Raw genomic sequence first — 9,469 nt, 5'->3', positions numbered from 1 at the left:
CAGACACATACTCACATTCACACAGACACATACTCGCTCACATGTACACAGACACATACTCACTCACATTCACACAGACACATACTCACGTTCACACAGACACATACTCGCTCACATGTACACAGACACATACTCACGTTCACACAGACACATACTCACATTCACACAGACACATAGACACATACTCACATTCACACAGACACATACTCGCTCACATGTACACAGACACATACTCACTCACATTCACACAGACACATACTCACGTTCACACAGACACATACTCACATTCACACAGACACATACTCACTCACATGTACACAGACACATACTCACTCACATGTACACAGACACATTCATACTGACAGACACATGTACACAGACACATACTCACATTCTCACAGACACATACTCACTCACATTCACACAGACACATACTCACACACATTCATACAGACACATACTCACTCACATGTAAACAGACACATACTCACGTTCACACAGACACATACTCACTCACATTCACACAGACACATACTTATGTTCACACAGACACATACTCACTCACATGTACACAGACACATACTCACTCACATTCATATAGACACATAGTCACGTTCACACAGACACATACTTACTCACATGTACATAGACACATACTCACATTCACACAGACACATACTCACATTCACACAGACACATACATTCACACAGACACATACTCACATGTACACAGACACATACTCACTCACATTCATACAGACACATACTCACTCACATTCACACAGACACATGCTCACTCACATGTACACAGACACATTCATACTGACAGACAGACAGACACACAGAAAGACACAGGTGCAAATAATAGATACAAATTCACACATACAAGGTGCCTCCATACAAATATAGATACACGCACACACACACTCTCTCATATGGACACACACACACGTTCACATGTACAAAAAGACACACAGGGACACACTTGCATAGAGACACACACACATATGTATTTTTTGAAATCTTGCTCCATTTTCAGACCCTGGTCTCTGAGAGTCCCAGCAGTACATTAATAACAGTACCTGAGACCCTGGTGTCATCCTCGGTTAATGTGCAGAAGATTGACTGCAAAATGAGGCCAAGGCTTATAAAAAATAATCCTTTCATTGCTAACTCTTCTGGGAGTTTGAGGTTTGTTTAGCAAGGCTATAAATAAAATGCTTTCACCAGGTCAGCACTTCCTCCTGCTCTCCAGACACACTGGGACATTTCACACCATCCCTGACAGATTTCCCTGCTGTCAATCGCAAGGAGTAGATGGGACAGCCGGGAATAATTGTAATGGTGTGCACTGTTTACTGAATTCCGTTTCTGATTATCAAATTCACCCAAGGTATCTGGGCATCTGATATTAAGACCAGCTTGTCCAACAAATCCACCCAGCATATTCAAAGCATGTGGTGCTGGAAAATCACAGCCGTTCAGACAGCACCCAGGGAGCAGGAGAAGCGACGTTTCGGGCTTAAGCCCTTCATCAGGAATTTCCCGAAACGTCGATTTTCCTGCTCCTCGGATGCTGCCTGACCTGCTGTGCTTTTCCAGCACCGCACTCTTGACACTGATCTCCAGCATCTGCAGCCCTCACTTCCACCATTCTACTCAGCACATTTCAAATTACAATCAAAGGTGCTCCCTTGTTCCATAAGGAGAAATGTATCTAATGCCTCTCTCCCACACCCCCGCCCAGTAAACCCTGCACATTCTTCTGTGTAAAGTAATGATCCAATTCCCTCTTAAATGTTTCGATTGACTCTTCATCCAGTTTCTGGCACCATATTCCAGGTCATACGCAGTTAGTGCATGAATAACTTAAAGTCATAGAGATGTACAGCACGGAAACAGACCCTTCAGTCCAACTTGTCCATGCCGACCAGATATCCCCAACCCAATCTAGTCCCACCTGCCAGCACTATCTTTTCTGCTTTCTTTTTATTCCACAAGGGCCTGACCTGAATTCAAATTCCTAAACCTTGCATCCACTTTCTTTTCCTTTTTGACTAAATGTTCAATATCTCTTGTCATCGAGAGTTCCTGGATCTTGCCATCCTGATCCTTCATCCTCACAGGAACATAACGGTCCTGAATTCTGCTCAACTGCCCCTTAAAAGGCTCCCACGTGTCAGTTGTGGATTTTACACCTCATTGGTTATTTTTAAACCATGATCTTAAACTGCGCCCTCTTACACTCAATCCTTCTATCACCGTGAACAGGTTCTCCCTATCCTCTCTGTCCAGCCATCCCTCACCATTTTGAATAACTCCACTTGATCTCCTTTTAGCGTTTTATTAATTCCAGGACAGCAGTCCCATCCGCTCCACCCTATCTCGGAATCGTGCTTTTGAGTCTTACCTGTACAAAACATATTGGGCTGAATCTTACACTGCATTGGTTCATCAGAGTACATCGGGGCCTTGATCAGATGGGCCAATGTGCCAAGGAGTGGCAGATGGAGTTTAATTTACCCAAATGGGAGGTGCTGCGTTTTGAAAAGGCAAATAAGGACAATGTTTATATGCTTAATGGCAAGGTCCTGGGGAGTGTTACCAAACAAAGAGACCTTGGAGTGCAGCTCCTTGAAACTGAGGTCGCAGGTAGACAGGACAGTGAAGGTGGGGTCTGATACACTTGCACATTTTGGACAGAGTGTTGAGTACTGGAGTTGGGAGGTCATGTTGTGGCTGTAAAGGACATTGGTTAGGCCAAGTTTGGAATACTGCGTGCAATTCTGGTCTCCCTGCTATAAAAAAGATGTAGTGAAACTTGAAAGGGTTCAGGAAAGCTTTCCAAGGCTGTTGCCAGGGTTGGAGGGTTGGACTGTAGGGAGAGGCTGAACAGGCTGGGGCTGTTTTCCCTGGAGCATCGGAGGCTGAGGGGTGACCTTATAAAAGTTTATATCATCATGAGGGGCATGGATAGAGTGAGCATTGAGTTATTTGCCCCAGGATAGGGGGGTCCAAAACTAGAGGGCATAGGGTTAGGGTGAAAGGGGAAAGATTTAAAAGGAACATAAAGGGCAACTTTTTCATGCAGAGGGTGGTGTGTGTGTGGAATGAGCTATCAGAGGAGGTTGTGGAAGCTGGTACTAACTCCCACATGCCATCTGTGCTCCCTCACTTGGTGCGCCTCACCATCAGCACAGCACCTGTGCCACTCCCTTATTAACCCCCCTCCCCCCTGCAATCTCTTTCCAGGAGGAAAGCTGCCCCCAAGAGGGCAGAAAGAGTCATGATGGGTGGTGGGCTGCCCAATATTCAGCTCCTCAGTCTTGCATGTAGAGAGAATCCTGATTTGGACTGTCCTGAGTTTATGACTGAAGCTGTCCAAGCCCCTGGATTGGTAACGAGGGTTGCCTTTGACTTACAGTGCCAGGATCCCCCCGAGTGAAGGCTGTATCCCTCCATTTAATGAGTCCTCCTAATAACCAGGACAAGCTTCCAGGTGTTGTGTCTGCACTAAAGGGCACGGCAAGACAGCAGCACCAAGAGCCCAGTATCTCTGGCTGAGGGGGTGAAACACAGGAAGGTGATGCAAGGCTGTGAGCATCCAGGGAGGTACTGGGTTTTCAGTACCACATGAGGTACAGCATTGAAGAACACAAACGTCTTGTGCGTGGATCAGAGATGTGCCACGGTAGGGGAGGGGGCATTAGAGGCTGGAACATGTTGGATGTCAATGTGGAGGGGTGGGTGGATGTGTGTTTGTGTGTGTGTGTCTGTCTGTCTGTCTCTGTGTGCGCACGTTTGTCTGTCTGTGTGTGTGCGCATGTGCATCTGTCTGTGCTTGTACATGTGTGTGTATCTGTCTGTCTGTCTCTATGTGCGTGCGTGTGTCTGTGTGTGTGCATGTGTGTGTATTTGTCTGTGTGTGTGCACCTGTCCGTGTGTGTCTGTGTGTGTCTGTCTGTCTCTGTGTGTGTGCATCTGTGTATGTGTTTGTGTCTGTCTGTCTCTGTGTGCATGTGTATCAGTCTGTGTGTGTGTACATGTGTGCATCTGTCTGTGTGTGTGCATGTCTGTGTGCGTGTGTCTGTTGTGTGTGGTGGCCAGGGAACATACCCTGAGAAGTTGATGCCCAGTATCCAACACTGGCATCCTTCCAAGGAAGCAGTGAGCTGATGTTGCCAGGTACCAGCTGTGACCTCCCATGTCAGGAACTCGAGCTTATTTGGTGCATTTGTTACGTTGGGAAGCTGAATATTAATGAGGTGGGTTGGGCTATCAATAAGGTATTTAATAAAAAGCAAAACTCCTCCTTCACTGGCGAGCACCAGCTGCCTTGTGAGAAATACAGCTCACTGCCCATCACCGTAAATAGAAGGTACAGCATAACATTCCCTGCGTTGGGTTAGACTTTGACAGGCTTCTCACATGATTCTCTCACAAACTTCACCATAGCCCCCAGTGTTCCTTAACATGTAGAAGCCTTAACATGTAGAAGCAGGCCATTCAGCCCATCAAGTCCACACTAACCCATTGAAGATCATCCCAATCCTCCACCTGAAGTCTGTAACTCTGCATTTCCCATGGCTAATCCACCTAGCCTGCACATCCCTGAACACTATGGGCTACTTAGCGTGGCCAATCCAGCCTAACCTGCACTTCTTCAGACTGGGGGAGGAAACCAGAGCACCCAGAGGAAACCCACACAGACGCAGGGAGAATGTGCAAACTTCACACAGACAGTTGCTCGAGGCTGGAATAGAACCTGGGTCCCTGGTGCTGTGAGGCAGCAGTGCTAATCACTGAGCCACAGTGCCACCCTGGGCCCTTATGAGATTCGGCCCAATTCTCCAGGTGAGGCTGAACCAGTATCTCATACACGTGCTGCAACATCACCTCGTTGTTCTTGTATTCTGTACCCTTATCCTTTAGAATTTATTAGCTATGGTCTCAACCTGTCTTACCACCTTCATTGGTTTGCATACACAAATCCCTCTGCTCTTGCACCTCCATTGGTAATATGCCCTTGATTTTATATTGGCTCTCTGCATTCTTTCACCAAAATCAATCATGTCACACTTTCCTACATTAAATACCCTGTTCCACTCTTGTCTATATCTTTCTGAAGTTCTACACTAGCTTCCTCAAGGTTCACAATGCTTCCACATTACATATCATAGAATCATAGAATCCCTACATGGGAAACAGTCCATTCGGCCCAACAAGTCCACACCAACCCTCCAAAAGTAACCCACCCAGACCCATTCCCCTACCCTATTATCCTATATTTACCTTGACTAATGCACCTAACCTATGAACACTATGGGCAATTTAGCATGGCCAAACCACCTAACCTTCGGATCTTTGGACCATCCACAAATTTTGAAATTGTGCACCATAATTGGTTTTTATTTAATCCTGTCACTTGTACCTAAAGGTACAGCAAAAAGCGGATAATGTTACCTCATTCTGATGCCATCTTGGATTACAGACTGAATTACTGAATAAATTGTATAAGTGGGAAAATACTGAATAAGTTAATATTAAATTGATTCACTAAAAACTGAAACAGCTTCAACAGTTCGTCTTTTCCTCTCCGTAGACTTCACCCTCCCTGCTCCTCCAGTTGCCATTGTCCAACATCGTCCCCGGCGTCCCTTCGCACCACTACCTGCACTGTCACTTCCGCACCCACTGCCTCCGAGATGGTCAAGGCTGCACAGGACCTGCAGTCCCCTGTGACGCTGAACATGGACTGACAGCGTCCTGGCTCCAACTCGACCAATGGGGTCCTGCCTCATCTTCCATGGAATGGGGATGAAGTTACACGGGACCCCGCAGAAGAACATCAGGAGAAGACGCAAAGGTGAGCAAAATATCACAGACACCAATGGTATTAGTCCCAATTGCTGGGGAACTCCATTACCAACCTCCCTTCACCTGACAAAAATCCATTATCTGCTTTTTGCCACGCTGCCAATTTCCTATCCACATTCAGATTGTCCCTTTTTACACCATGAAGCTCTGCCTTTGCTCACAAGATCATCGGGCAGCTCTCCATTTTTTGGAAGTCATTGTTAACCTTATCAACAGTCTAGTGTTAGTCAACCTTGTCAATTTTAGCTCATCAAAACAAACTGTAGCCAATTAATTAAGCACGATTCGTTCTCGACAAAATCCACGCTGGCTTCTTAATTAGTCCACAGCCATCCAATTGACTATTAATTTTGTCTTGATTGTTTTGGGAGCTGATCCACCATTGCGGTTGAACTGACAACCCTAATCACTGAGTTTATCTTTGGACCTGTCTTGAACAAATGTATAATTTTGTTCCCCTGACACTATTCGTCACCCTTTTAAAGGAAGGATATAATTAAATCAGAGAGAGTTCAGAAAAGATTTATCAGGATGTTGCCAGCAATGTTGAGAGTGTGGTGCTGGAAAAGCACAGCAGGTCAGGCAGCACCCGAGGAGCAGGAGAAACGACGTTTCGGGCATAAACCCTTCATCAGGATTTGTTGCCAGCAATGGAGGGTTTGAGTTATAAGGAAAGGCTGGATAGACTGGGATTTCTTTCCCTGGAGCGTAGGAGGTTGATGGGTGACCATACAGAGGTTTATAAAATCATGAGGGGTGTGCATAGGGTGAATAGCAAAAGTCTTTTCCCTAGAGTGGGGGAGTTCAAAACTGTGGGGCATATTTTTAAGGTGAGAGGAGGAAGATTTAAAAAGGACATGAGGGGCAACTTTTTTACACAGACAGTGGTAGAGTGTGGAATGAACTTTCAGAGGAAGTGATGGTTGCAGGTGCAATTACAATGTTTAAAAGATATTTGGATAAGTACATGAAATAGGAAGTGTTTTGAGGGATATGGGCAGTTGGGACTAGATTAGTTTGGGAAAAGGGTTTGCGCGGACTAGTTGGACTGAAGGGTCTGTTTCTGTGCTGTATGACTCTATGAGTCCATTCCTGAGTCTAAGGAAAACTAAACATTTATGGTCTCCACAATTTCCACTCTCACTTCCTTCAGTATCCCAGAATGCATCCCCTCTAGTCTTTTATCCACTTTAAGTACAATATATCCATATCTCCTCGTTATCAATGTTAAACTCTGCAGGAGACTCAACGACTGCGTTTTTCACCATGACTTGGTAAAGATAATATTCATTTAATACATTAACCAAATCCTCTGCCTCCATGCATAAATTTCCATTTCTATCCCAAATTAACCCTACTCTATCTTTTAATTCATTCACGGAATGTGCATGCCTCTGGCTAGGAAAGAATTTATTGTCTATTCCTATTGCCCAGAGGTTAGTTAAGAGTCAACCACATTGCTGTAGGTCTGGAGTCAGATGTCGGCCAGAGCAAGTAAGGACAGCCTTTTTTCTTCCCTGAAGGACATTATTGAACATGATGGTTTTTTTCTAACAATTGACAATGGTTTCATGGTCCCACTGGCTGAAAGAATTCCTCTTCATCTTAGTTCTCAAGGCTTGTCCGATCACTCTGAGGAAATGTCCTTGGGTCCTAGTCTCTTCTACTAGTGGAAACGTAGACTCATAGAAATGTATAGCACGGAAGGTCCAACTCATCCAGGCCGACCAGATATCATAAATTAATCTCATCCCATTTGCCTGCATTTGGCCCTCTAAATCTTTCCTATTCATGTACCCATCCAGATACATTTTAATGTTGCAATTTGCTCCACATCCACTTTATCCAGGCCTCTCAGTATCCTGTAAGTTCTCAACTGCAAATGTTTTAATGATTTTAAAGCTCTACCCCCTACCTTTTCAGGATTCAAACCCAGGTCCTCAGGACACTACCTGGGTCTCTGAATAAATAGTTTGGTGATAATAGCATTAGGCAATCCCATCACCTTTCACATCCTTTTAATTATTTATGCTCACAGCGGGAGTGAGGTGGGGGGGTTGGGGTTGGTGTGCATGGAACAAGTTGTCAGAGAAAGTGGTGGAGGCTGGTATAATTACAACATTTAAAAAGCATCTGGATGGGTATATGAATAGGAATGGTTTAGAGGGATATGGACCAAATGCTGGCAAATGGGATGAGATTAATATTGGATATCTGGTCGGCATGGATGACTCGGTCTATTTCCATGCTGTACGTCTCTATGACTTGATATGCTGATTGGTTTAGCCTCCATCTTATCATAAATTCCAATGTCCTTCCATTCTCTCTCTTTGTCTCGCTGTTTGTACAATCCATTTGAAGTCTACCATGATCACACTTTTACTTCCTTATCTTAATCTTATCTCCTTTTGGCTTCCCAGGAACTCTGGATCCCAAACTGGATGTGCCCATCCAAACCAATTGGATAATAATACTGCAAAAGAACCTTGGTGGTAGGTTAAAGATTAAAGTGGTGCTGGAAAAGCACCCGAGGAGCAGAAAATCAACATTTTGGGCAAAAGCCCTTCATCAGGAATGATGTTAGGTTGTCTATCTCCACCACCCGTCTTGTAGATAGGGCATTGTGAACAACAGCAGGCCCGAGGAGGAGAGAACAAAATATTTTGATGTTAATAAAACTGATGGATATGCAACTGGCTTTGTGTTGACTGCACACATGTTAAACACGCATTTTCTGAGGATCTGTTAGTCATTAAAATTGTTTTAAAACTAATTCATTATTGAAATGCTTTGGCTCTTACCACGTGTTGAAGAGAGTCAGGATATCTAAACGGTCTTTGATCCACTAACTTTGATTTGTAAACATGTGGGTAGGGTATTCCCTCTGTGTTAGAGTTGCAGTTCTGGAATTACCACCTCGATTCCCTCAAAATCCATCAGGGAGTCAACCTCTGCTCTCGATTTTCATGTCATTTCACACAAGTTGACTGAGACTCTTAATCCAGGAGGTCCTGCTCCCCAGTCATTGTCAGGATCTTGCAAGGACATAAAGGCCAATCAACCTGAATTCCTTTCCCAGAGGAACAGTGGACTTGTCAGAACTTAGGAACAGGAAGAGGCCACTTAGCCTCTGGAGCCTGTCCCACCAGTCAAAGAGATCATGACTGCTCCACGGTGTATTTTTACATTGGACTGGCCTCCTGCTCTTGCAGCAAACATCGTTTCACTAAAACCCTTCAAGATGCAGGAGATTATCTTGTACCAGATGGAGATACCATAAGACCAGCAGATACAGGACCCGTATTAGGCCATTCAGCCCATTGAGTCTGCCCTGGCTGATATGTTTCTCAACTCTGTTCTCCCCGTATCCCTTGAACCCCTTACCAATCAAGGACCCATTTATATTTTAAAAAAAACGAAAGAACTGCAAATGCTGGAAATCAGAAACAAAGAAATTGCTGGAAAAACTCGGCAAGTCTGTGGACAGAAAGCAGAGTCTACAGGAATAGTGCCAGAAGACTGGAGGATAGCAAATGTGGTTCCCTTGTTCAAGAAGGGGAGTAGGGATAACCCTAGTAACTATAGGCCAGTG

At 44.7% G+C, this 9,469-nt stretch overlaps 1 long non-coding RNA gene across 1 annotated transcript in view; it reads left to right on the top strand.

The window, feature by feature from the left end:
* Nucleotides 1-8,553, top strand: part of LOC122542630 — a 15,291-nt gene extending 6,738 nt beyond the window's left edge. The window contains exons 2-3 of the long non-coding RNA XR_006309834.1: nucleotides 5,603-5,866; nucleotides 8,298-8,553. This is a non-coding gene — a long non-coding RNA (uncharacterized LOC122542630). The remainder of the gene's footprint in view (nucleotides 1-5,602; nucleotides 5,867-8,297) is intronic.
* Nucleotides 8,554-9,469: the final 916 nt, after the last annotated feature.

This window comes from Chiloscyllium plagiosum, chromosome 40, assembly GCF_004010195.1.
Source record: "Chiloscyllium plagiosum isolate BGI_BamShark_2017 chromosome 40, ASM401019v2, whole genome shotgun sequence".
Taxonomy (NCBI): domain Eukaryota; kingdom Metazoa; phylum Chordata; class Chondrichthyes; order Orectolobiformes; family Hemiscylliidae; genus Chiloscyllium; species Chiloscyllium plagiosum.
Note: the sequence above shows the minus strand (reverse complement) of the source record. Positions and strands in the feature narration are given on the sequence as shown.